This window comes from Panthera tigris, chromosome D1, assembly GCF_018350195.1.
Source record: "Panthera tigris isolate Pti1 chromosome D1, P.tigris_Pti1_mat1.1, whole genome shotgun sequence".
Lineage (NCBI taxonomy): Eukaryota > Metazoa > Chordata > Mammalia > Carnivora > Felidae > Panthera > Panthera tigris.
The window spans coordinates 108,249,022-108,261,217 of NC_056669.1; the positions used below are offsets into that span (position 1 = coordinate 108,249,022).

Here is a 12,196-nt window from a genome sequence, read left to right on the forward strand (position 1 = left end):
GGAGCAGAATGGCTCAAAGGCTGGGTGGGAGCTGGAATCATATGTAGGCTCTTTCACTGCCATGTCTGGTGGCTAATGCTAGCTTGTTGGCTGGGACCTCAGCCAGGGCTGTGTCTAGAACATCTATAGGTGGCCTTCCATGTGGCTTTTTTCTTCTTACATCATAGTGGCTGTGTTCCAAGGGCACACATTACAAAAGAGAGCCAGGTGGAAGCCATGTTGCCTTTTCTTACTTAGCCTATGAAGTCACACAGTATCATTTTCACTGCATTCTGTTCCTTAGAAGTAAGTGCCTAAGCCCAGCCCCATATTTAAGGGGAGAGGAATTTGTTTCTACTTTTTCTTTCTTTCTTTTAATAAAAAAAATTTTTTTTGAGAGAGAGAGAGAGGGCTCAAGTGAGCGAGGAGCAGAGAAAGAATCCCAGGAGGGGCAGAGAGAGAGAGTGGAGAGAGAGAGAAGTGGGGCTTATCTGACTCAGGGCTTGAGTTCACCTGATGTGAGACCCGAACTCACAAACTGTGAGATCATGACCTGAGCCCAAGTCACATGTTTAACGACTGAGCCACCCAGGTGCCCCTGTTTCTACCTTTTCATGAGAGGACTGTCAAATAATTTGTAGACTTTTTTTTTTTTTTTAAGATTTTTATAATTTTAAGTAATCTCTACATTCATCATGGGGCTTGAACTCACAACTCTGAGATCAGGAGTTGCATGCTCTACCGACTAAGCCAGCCAGGTGCCCTGTAGACATGTTTTAAAATCAGCATAGTATTTAAAAATATTTTTCTGAATGAATAGAAGGTCTTTTCATTTGTACATTTGAATTTGTTTAATACTTTTCATTTTGTTTAAAACTTTAAAAAATAAATATATATATTTTTACACAGATACATAAAAGGGATCATATTTTCTATATATATTGTTTAGTGAAGTCTGTTGTTTTCTCTTTTGCTTGCCTCATTTCCCCCTTCTCTTTATTTTCTCATTTTGAATTTTCTCCCTACCATGTAACTCATATCTTCATCCTTCTATATATTTTTTCTTGTATAATATAAAAATGTATATACACATCATATAGTGGATTGGGGATATTGTTTTAAAAATAGCATCATATTGGGGAGCCTGGGTGGCTCAGTCAGTTAAGTGGCCGACTTTGGCTTAGGTCATGATCTCATGGTTCGTAAGTTTGAGCCCCATTGGGCTTGCTGTTGTCAGCACAGAGCCCGGTTTGGATCCTCTGTCCTCCTCTCTCTCTGCCCCTCCCCCCACTGGGGTGCGTGTGCATGCGCATGCGCTTGCTCTCAAAAATAAACATTAAAAAATAGAATCATAGGGGCACCTGGATGGCTCAGTCGGTTAAGCATCTGTCTTCAGCTCAGGTCATGATGTCATGGTTCGTGGGTTCAAGCCCTGCCTCGGCTCTCTGCTGTCAGTACAGAGTCTGCTTCGGATTCTCCATCTCCCTCTCTCTGCCTCTCCTCCGCCTCGCACATGCTCGCTCTTGCTCTCTCTGTCAAAAATAAATAAACATTAAAAAATAGAATTATATTAAAATTGATTTTTGCATCTTGCTTTTCTTACTGAACACCTTGTAAAAATGCCTGTAAGTCAAGAGATTTTGTTCTACTCTATTCTTTTTAATAGCTGTGCACATATTCTGTTTTCTGATTTGGTTATTTAATTATGAAGGGATAAAGATTAGACTCAGAGAATAAGAACAAGAATAGGAATGGAGAGGGACAAGGTTTAAAGAAAAAGTGGTCAGGAATGAGGAAGAGAGAGGAGTACTCAATATTCCTGGAGTCTTAATTTTTTTTTTCATGTTTTTATTTATTTTTGAGACAGCATGAGCAGGGGAGGGGCAGAGAGAGAAGGAGACACAGAATCGGAAGCAGGTTCCAGGCTCTGAGCTGTCATAACAGAGCCCGACACGGGGCTCGAACTCATGAACTGCGAGATCATGACCGGAGCTGAAGTCGGCCACTTCACCGACTGAGCCACCCGGGCACCCTAATATTCCTGGAGTCTTAAAGCAGATGTGCCATCAAAGGAGACAAGGAGGGGAAAAATGGTAATGGGAAGGTGCATTGATGGCTTTTTTTTTTTTTTTTTTTTTTTTGGGAAATAAGTGTTTTTGCATATAGTAAAATTGCCTATCAGGAAATTGGAGACACTTGGAGACATGGTAAGCATATGAGTCCATGGGCAGGATTGGAACTTATAGGCAAAGCTATGGGATAGATGATCACTTGAAAGAGTGTGGTGTCTTGCTCATTGTTTGCTGTTTGTGGTGGACCCAGCAAATGAGATTTCTTCATTCCAGGCCAGGATCCTGGGTATTCACATTTTATCCATTAAGTTTTGTTTTTTTTTAAAGCTGGCCATCTTTCAGAAGCAGAGTTTTTATTTTCATTTTATATAATGTGGGTTGAGAGAACCTTTTGCTAAATATAGCAGTGTGTATTTGCTAGTCTTTCAGAGGCACTTAGGACATTTAAAATCTGAAGCCAGAGCTACCTGATTGGAACTTCTTTAATCTCTTTCACATCAAACCAACCTAGGTTCTTTGTGATAATTAGCATCATTGAATGGCTGAAGGAAGATTTTTTTCTCTCTTATGTTAGAGAGAGGATTTGCAGTATAGCTAAGTAATGGATGCATAATAAATAGGACAGACACATGATTCCACTGAAACTCTTGACCTGATAACCACTCTGATTTCATTGGGATGATGATGATGATGATGATGATGATGATGATGATGATGATTGAAAATACTAGTGGTGTTGAGGCCCCTGGGTGGCTCAGTCGGTTAAACATCTGACTTTGGCTTGTGAGTTCAAGCCCCCGTCGGGGTCTGTGCTGATAGCTCAGAGCCTGGAGCCTCTTCAGATTCTGTGTCTTTCTCTCTCTCTCTCTCTGCCCCTCCCTCACTCATACTCTGTCTCTCAAAAATAAAGAAATATTAAAAAAATTTTTTTTAATAAAGAAAAAAAAGAAAATACTAGTGGTGTTGAAGTCAGTAGTAGAGAATAATGCCATCTCCTTTTTAGGAACAAAAATCTTTCCCTCCCTGCCCTCTCCCCAGGCTCCAGGAATGTTGAAGGGAGTGATTGCAATTTTCTACTTGTAGTTTGGATGACTAAAGTTCAAAGCTACGGATAGCCCAAGAGCTCTATGTAAATGATTCAGTAGATATGATAAAAGTTTTTCAGATTGAATTTTGATCCGGAGTGTAAGGTGCTCCTGCTATTGTTTTTCTTTCTGGTCTCTTTGATTTTGGTCTTTTTTCAGATAAACTTCAGCAGACAATAAAAGATCTCAATTATATGTAAAACATGTTGGGAAAGTTACAAAGATGAATGTGATATGAACCTGTCCTTAAAGAACTCACTGTCTTGGTATAAACAGCAAATAGGAGTACAAAGCAGATTGAAAGAAGTAATAAATGGAGGTACATGCTCATGTAGTACAGGAAAAAAGACATTACTTCCTCTGTAGAATCTGGCATTTGAACTGGAATTTTTTCAACTTTCTTTCATGGAAAATTTTAAAAATAGAGAAAATGTGCAGTGAATCCCTATGAACTCAATACTCAGCTTCATTAACAGCTCAAGGTTGTTTCATCTGTATCCCCACTCCCTTCCCCCAGATTCACCCCTAGATTATTTTGAATTTTTTTAATGTTTATTTTTGAGAGAGAGTGAGAGAGAGAAAGAGAGCATGCGTGTGCGCACAGTGCCCGTGAGCAAGTTGGGGAGGGGTGGAGAGACAGAGAAAGACACAGAATCCAAAGCAGGCTCCAGGCTCTGAGCTGTCAGCACAGAGCCCAATGCAGGGCTTGAACTCACAAAGGGCAAGATCATGACCTGAGCAGAAGTTGGAGGCTTAACTGACTGAGCCACCCTGGCACCCCACCCCCCATTATTTTGGAGCAAATCTCAGATATCACAGCATTTCTTCTATAACAATTTCTATATATATCTCTAAAAGGCAACAACACTTTTTTTTTCCTAAAAATGTTTATTTAGTTTTGAGAGAGAGCGGGGACAGAGGGTCCAAAACAGGTTCTGTGCTGACAACAGAGAGCCTGACGTGGGGCTTGAACTCCCTAACCGAGAGATTGTGTCCTGAGCCTAAGTGGATGCTTAACTGACAGAGCCACCCAGGTGTCCCAAGACAGGGACACATTTATTTATTTGTTTATTTATTTAAAATGTTTGTGTTTATTTTTGAGACAGAGGTGGGGGAGGGGTAGAGAGAGAGGAGACAGAATCTGAAGTAGACTCAGGGCTCTGAGTTGTCAGTATAGAGCCCAATGTGGGGCTTGGACTCATGAACCAGGAGATCATGACCTGAGCCAAAGTCAGACGCTCAACTGACTGAGCCACCCAAGCACCACTTATTTTTATTTTTTTTAAAGTTTTAATCTTTAAGTAATTTCTACACCCAGCATGGGCCTCAAACACACAATCCTGAGATCAAGAGTTGCACACTCCAGTGACTCAGCTAGCCAGGTGCCTCAGATAGGAACACTTATGAAAAATACACAACCTCAATGTTATTATCTTTCCTGAAATAATTAACAGTAAGTCCTCGATATTATCGAATTTATAGTTAGTTGAACTGGACTTTACAGAGAAGATTTTAATAGGTGGTGAATGGAAGAAAGGGAATGTGGGTTAAAGGAATAGCATATGCAAAAGCAGGGGGATGTACATAAGTGAAAGTGAAAGGTAATAAAGTGAAAGGTAATAAAAATCTGATTTGGGGATGTGGCAATGGAAGTGGAAAGGAAATGACAAAATGAGTCATTGCAGAGGAAAACTCAATGGAATTTTCCAGCTGAGGATTGCATATGTATCTTCTCTCTATTTCTGGTTAACAATGTTTGAGTGGATCTTATGAGCCATATAGAGCTTGCGGGCCAAGTGTTATTCTCAGCTGGTGTTTGTTAAGTAAAATTTTATTGGCCAACAGCTACATCCGTTCATTTTCACATTATCTATGAGAGCTTTCACCCTATAATGACACAGTTGGGTAGTTGAAACAGAGACCCTATGGCCTTCAAAGCCCCAAAATATTTACTGTCTGGCTTTTATAGGAAAAGTTTGCTCAGCCCTGATCTAGAAGAAACTGGTTTCTGGGTTTAGTACTGTCAGAAGACTGTGTTGAATGTATAGATTAGGAACAGCCATAGTTGTGAATCAGAAGCTTTGGAATTTGTTTTGCTCTGTCTTTATCATTCACTCCATAGCTTGAGAAAGTAAGTTTCTCTAAGAATTCCTTTTTCCGTTTGTTACCTTGTTAATTGTCTTTTTCCTCCCACCCCCGCCCCCAACTAGAACTTAAACTCCGTGAAATTAGAGATTTTGTGGTTTTTGTGTTCACTACTCTATTCCCAGGGCCTGGATCAATGCTGGATACTTAGTAGGCTAGGCACTCAGTAAATAATTGCTGAATAAATAATTATTGCCTTAGTCTTTTTGCTTCTCTTCTGCACTAGACACATTTGGAGCCTTTTGAGAGAATAAGAATGATATGTCTAGATGGCAATGATGCTGTTAACGTAAATGTGTTATACTTTTTTCCCAACAAAGTTTAGAAAACCGCTTCATTGATACAATGGAGTAGTAAGCAGCAATTAAAACTAGTAACTACGAAGACGCTAGAAATGTGGAACCATGTTTAGATGGGTCAAAATCTTACATGCACACTGCCTGTCTAAATTATATGTGGATATAGACAAAGACTGCAAGATAATACCAACATGAAATCATTGTTTTCAGACAATGGGTTTTGGGGTGTTTTTTTTTCTCTCCAAAATTTTCTTTAATACTATTGTTTCCTCATGTTTTCAATAATGATTTTAAAATAAATAATTTTTCCAACCTTTAGTGTAGATCACAAATAATGCAGTAATCAGAAATAGGGGCTCATATTGAATCTCAGCATTGGAAAGGTTGATGGGTATTATGGATAGGTGTTTGTTTCACTTTATCCCATCATAAATTGTTACAGTATTCTTCCCAGCAGGATGTATGCCTGTAAGCATCCTTGGTTAGAGCCTGATTTGAGGCTTACATTTAGACAAAACCCCTCTTATTTAAAATAGAACATGAATAGGCAAGGTGGAAAGGAGTGGTTGGGTAAGAGTGTGTTTCTGAGAGCATGTCCCTTCTTTCCTCTTGGTCTGAGATGCACATTCTGGCTAGCTTTTCCTCTGTGCCTTAGAAAGGCAGTATTTCCTTTTGGCTGCACTCATTTGGAGTTCATTTGGTTTTCTTCCCATTTCACTTTCAGACTGCCTTTGAAAACATGGATAGGTCTTTTCTTTGTGTCTCAGTTTTTCCATGTGCAAAATTGTTCTCTCTGTATCTCCTAAGAATATGATGAGTTTCCAATAGGTGTTTGTGTTTGTTCTACCAAACTACATTTCTAGGTTATATATAGCATTCCAGCCATTGCCTCGAGGCTTCATCTGAGTGTCTTGTTAGGAGCTGGAATTCTGCAGTACAAAACAAAATACAGAGGGATTCCACAATCTTACCTCCCAAGTTTAACCAATGGGAAGATGATGAAGTACCTTTTCGCGTTTAATTCAAAGTAAAAGTCAACATCCTTCTAAGTACTCTACGAGAGCCTACCTAAAATGACTCCCTGCCTTTCTTACTAATTTGATCACCTACTGCTTCCTCATAGGTCCCTCCATTCTGTCAACAGAAATCTTGCCCTTCCTGGAAAATGTCAGACATGACCTGCTTCTTTGTCCTGCCTCTGCTGGGTAGATACACAGTTCATTCTTGCTCTTCCTGTAAGTGTTTGCCTAAGGGTCATCTTCCCAGTTAGGTCTGCCCTGAGCCCCCTGCCCCCGTATCATTCCTACCTCTTTTTGTACACAGCACTTGTCAACTTCTAACACACTTTTTATATATATTTTATATATTTTTTATATATTTTATATTTCCTTATAAAATATACTTATTGTTTACTGTCTCCTCCACTCTCCCAACTAGAATGAAAGCTCCTCTGTGAGGGCAAGGGGTTTTGCTGTTGGATCCCTAGTGGTTAGATATGGGTCAGTTATATGGTAAGCGCTTAGTAAATATTGTTGAATGAGTGAAGTGGCTAGGACACTGAGTTTCACCTTCTACTTGGAATCTTCTTATATGACTGTTACACCATACTACCTTGACCCCAGGGATACTGTTGTTCCCTTTTTAAAAAATTTTTTTTAATGTTTATATAATTTTCGGGAGAGAGAGAGAGAGACAATGTGAGAGGAAGACACAGAATCCGAAGCAGGCTTCAGGCTCTGAGCTGTCAGCTCAGATGCAGGGCTCAAACTCATGAACCATGAGATCATGACCTGTGCTAAAGTTGAATGCTCAACTCACTGAGCCACCCAGGTGCCCTTGTTTTTCCCTTTAATAAGCAAAAAGGAAAACACCTTCTCTTGGTCCTGCTTTGGCATAACTGAGATTGGCTAGAGATCTCCAGGAAATGTTTTAGTACCAAGACCAATAGGGAAATGAGTACAGAAAATGTCAGAAGTACAACAGTCTGGCTTATGGCATATGGCTCTTGAGTCTGCATAACTAGCTTTCAGGACCTAGCCTAGTCTACCCACTTATAAAAAATCTAATTCTAGTGTTAAAAAAATATATATATATGTATATATATGTATATATATATGTATATTTATTTATTTAGAAAGAGAGAACAACTGGGGGAAAGGAGCAGAGGGAGAGAGACAAAGAGAGACAATCCCAAGTAGGCTCCATGCTCAGCACAGAGCCTGACACGAGGCTTGATCTCATGACCCTGGGATCGTGACCAGAGCCAAAATCAAGAGTTGGACACTCAACCGACTGAGCCACCCAGCTACCCCTCTCATCCTAGCTTTGAAAGACAAGTATTGATGTCCTTGATGTCCTGCACATGATACCATCTCATAGTCTCCTGCTAAGGAGCTGCCTTCTTACAACTTACAATGAGACCAAGAGAACATCTGTATTCTAGTTTGAGTGTTGCATTAGTCATTGTGGGCTGCCATTACAAAACAACAAACATTCATTTTCTCATAGTTTTGGAGACTGGAAATCCAAGATCAAGGTGCCGTAAGGGCTGGTTTCTATTAAGACCTTTCTTCCTGACTTGGAGGCAGCCACTTCTCACTGTGTCATCACATGGCCTTTCCTCTGTGCACACAGAGAGAGAGGGAAGGAGATGGATCTTTGGTGTCTCTTCTTATAAGGACATTAATCCTACCGGATTAGGGTCTCATTCTTATGACTTCATTTAACTTTACCTCCCTAAAGGCCCTGTCTCCAAATATGGTCACATTGGAGGTTAGGACATCATCATATGAATTTGAGGAGGGAGATACACAATTCAGTCCATAGCAAGTGTCATTTCTTTTACTGGAACAAATAACATTATGCTTCAGATGAGATGCCAAACCCACGTTAGATTCAGGGGATAGCCTGTACCTTGTCCTCATGAAGCTCAGTTTATACAGGAGACAGAGAAGGGTGATAAGTACTGTAGGGGTGTATACATGTGTCAAGGAAAGCTTCTTTGGGATGGTCGTGTATATTCTTGCACGTCTTTAAATAAGTATATCCATGGTTTGTGCATAATAGCATAAAACATAGTAATATGAGGAAATCACGCATACAGTGACAAGAAGGCAGTTCCTTCGAACTCTAGGGCAAACCCTCTTTGTCTTCGCCTGCCTTTAGTCCTGTCAGCTATGGTTACTCCAGCCCCTCTTCTCAACCTCTACTTCTCAGACATTTAACTGTGTTAATTTAACAACCAATGATTTTCCTTTTCATACTCTATTGAAAATTACTGACTTTTTTTTTTCTTATTTTTCTTCAAGTTGAGTTGAACCTTTGGTTCTCTTTCCTTATCTCTTAGCTTTCTCCAAAGGCAATTCCTGGTGTTAAGTGAAAACTATTCCTGTCAGAGCCTACTGTTTGCCATTAATAAATGATAAAGGAGGTTGTCAGACAACAGTAATACTCTGTTTATGAAACTGCAATTACTGATGCAGCATTTTGTGAAGTTCTTACTATATAAATGGCATAAGTGGTTTGATACGTTATGACTCCAGAGAATTCCTTACATAATCAGCCAACATTTTCTCCTCTCAGGGGGATACATATAACATTAAATTAAGTTGGTCTTGGTTGCCATACACTTTAAACTGAGCTGGTTTTCCTGCCTGTGCTCAGACACGTTTATGAGAGTATAATTGATTTCTCTAACAGCATGGAGTTAGAGGGAGTAGCCTTTTCCTACACTGGTCTCACTGATGATTCATGGTCTTGAAATAATCAAAAAGCACTTATTACATGCCTTATTGCTTCATGATCTTTTGATAAAGTACTAAAGCTCTTACCAAATGCCTTCTGATTTTAATGGCATGTCTTTACTTCTTTTTTTCTTTTAATATCATTTTAGAGAGAGAGCATGCACTCATGCACATGAGTGGGAGAGAGGGGCAGAAGGAGAGAAAGAGAGAGGAAAAAAAACCCAACACTCAAGCAGGCTCCACACTCAGCTCAGAGCCTGAGATGGGGCTTGATCTCACAATCCCAGGATCATGACCTGAGCCAAAATCAAGAGTTGGGTGCTCAACCAACTGAGGCACCATGTCTTTACTTCTTAGCACACTCCACAAAATACTCAAAATCTGCTAGATACTCTCTGTGATCCTTCTCTTTTTGGATGCTTCTGTGCCCAGCTCTTTGTCTCTGATGTTTCTGGTCCTTGGGTTGTAAACTTCCCCCAGACAGGTGATCTGCTGACATGTAAACTGAGCTAATTTTCAATTACTTCTATAATTTTGTAGTAGAGGCTTTTAAAAAGTTATTAAGTATCTTTTTTGTTTTCTATTATCCTTCCTTTTATCTTTCTATTCCAAATGTGCTTGTTCATTCACCCATCTCTTCTGTCCTTCCATCTAACATGTATTGAACATTTACTAGGTGTTCGTTGTTGTGGGACTTTCTTGGTCTTCTTGATTGTAGTGCTGGCCTTATATATTTTTGGTTTCTTTATTCCATTTTTTTCTATCCTCATGTGGAATATTCCCTAATACTCTGCTTACTGTCCATTGTAATTATTAAAGTTAATTTCTTCTGTAGATGGTTCTCTTTTTTATTAGCTGTATAATTTTATATTGCTTTTTAAATAGGTCCATCACAGGGGCGCCTGGGTGGCTCAGTCGGTTGGTTAGGCGTCCAACTTCAGCTCAGGTCATAATCTCACTGCGCGTGAGTTTGAGCCCCACATCGGGCTCTGTGCTGACAGCTCAGAGCCTGGAGCCTGCTTCCAATTCTGTGTCTCCTTCTCTCTCTCTCTGCGCCTCTCCCACTCACACTCTTTTTCTCTCAAAAATAAATAAACGCTAAAAAATTTAAATAGGCCCATCACAAAGGCTATGATATGAACAGGAAATAAATGTGATTTTTCACCTTTTTTCTTCTTTTCTCATTATTACTAACTTACTCATGGTAACTTCAGAAATGGAGAAACTCACTGTGAAATAGAAATACAATACCAGCCACACATGTACTTAAAAAAAAACAAACCCAAAACAACTTTATTGAGATCTGACTCATATACCATGGAATTCACTCATTTAAAGTATATAATCCATTGACTTTTTAAAAATATTTGTTTATTTTTGAGAGAGACAGACAGAAGAGGAGTGGGAGAGGGGTGGAGAGAGAGCGAAACACAGAATCTGACGCAGGCTCCAGGCTCCAGGCTCCAGGCTCTGAGCTGTCAGCACAGAGTCCGACTCCGGGCTCAAACCCACGAACCGTGAGATCATGACCTGAGCTGAAGTCAGATGCTTAACCAGCTGAGCCACCCAGGTGCCCCAATCTGTTGGCTTTTAGAATATTTACAGATATATGTACTTTAAATTTTCTAATAGCCACACAACAAAGGGAAAAATAAACTGGTGAAATTAATTGATCAGTATAAAAGAAATTTCCACTGTTTCCTTGACCTTGGACCATAAAAGAGAACATAAAATGCAGTCGACAGTCTTTTGAGAGGATAGAAGAGTTGGCAAAACATTTCACTTGGTCGTGTAGCTTTCCCATTCGTACACCTATCCTATATACATGGGTGCACTTAATTGATACTAAGCACCTCTTTTTCTCATTTCTCACAAATGACTATAATGTTGGCTTTTGTATCCAGTTTGTCCCAGGAAGTGTTGAGTTTTTTCAAGGAGGATGTAAAGGTATAGTGTTCTCTTTTACTGGCCTGTTGATCTCTTTATTTTCTGCATGCTTACCTTTCCCTACAGACTTTTTATGACAAACTTAAAAACCATATAAACAATTTGAAAGTATGAAAAGTGATAGTAACTTCAGTTGCCCAGAAATGTTAGGTAATTAGTTACTGTCATTTTAATATTTGGAGCTGACCGTGTTTCCTTTAACAGTGTGGACAATTCTTCAAAAGACAAAGCAGTTTAACTGTAAAACTCAGCAATTCCACTCCTAGATACAGCAGTCTCCTGTTATCCAAGGGGATACTTTCCAGGACCCCAGTGGATACCTGAAACCATGGAGTGTACTGAACCTTATGTATACTGTTTTTCCTATACGTATATACCTGTGATAAAGTTTAATTTATACATGAGGCACAGTAACAACAATAACTAATAATAAAATAGACAACTATAATAATATACTGTAATAAAAGTTATGTGAATGTGGCCTCTCTCAAAATATCTTTTTTTGGGCAGAGGGGAGCAGAGAGAGAGGGGGGCAGAATCCCAAGCAGGCTCCATGCTGTCAATGTGCAGCCCGACTTGGGGCTCCCTGATCTCCGTAAGATCATGATTTGAGCTGAAAACAAGAGTTGGAGCAGCACGCCTCTCTCAAAATATCTTATTGTACTGTACTCACCCTTCTTGTGATGATGTGAGATGATAAAATGTCTACATGATGAGATGAAGCGAGATGAATGACATGGTTATTATGATCTGGTGTTAGGTAACTATTGACTTTCTGACAGTACACCAGAGGAAGATCATCCACTTTTGGACCATGGTTCACTGCAGTTAACTGAAATCGTAGAAAGCATAACCATGGGTAAGTGGGGGGGAGGGGGGGGAAGGGGGGGAGCCCTGTGTATACTTAAGAAAAATGAAAACGTGTC

The 12,196-nt window shown here is 39.7% G+C and overlaps 1 protein-coding gene across 3 annotated transcripts in view; it reads left to right on the forward strand.

The window, feature by feature from the left end:
- PACS1 (phosphofurin acidic cluster sorting protein 1) overlaps positions 1-12,196 on the forward strand; it is a 151,985-nt gene that overhangs the window by 26,229 nt on the left and 113,560 nt on the right. Inside the window, exon 1 of one of the 3 annotated variants that reach the window (XM_042958571.1) lies at positions 11,965-12,129. The exons of the other annotated variants lie outside the window; for them this stretch is intronic. The gene's annotated coding sequence lies outside the window, so the exon portion shown is untranslated. Of the gene's footprint in view, positions 1-11,964; positions 12,130-12,196 lie in introns of those variants that run through there. 3 annotated transcript variants of the gene reach the window in all.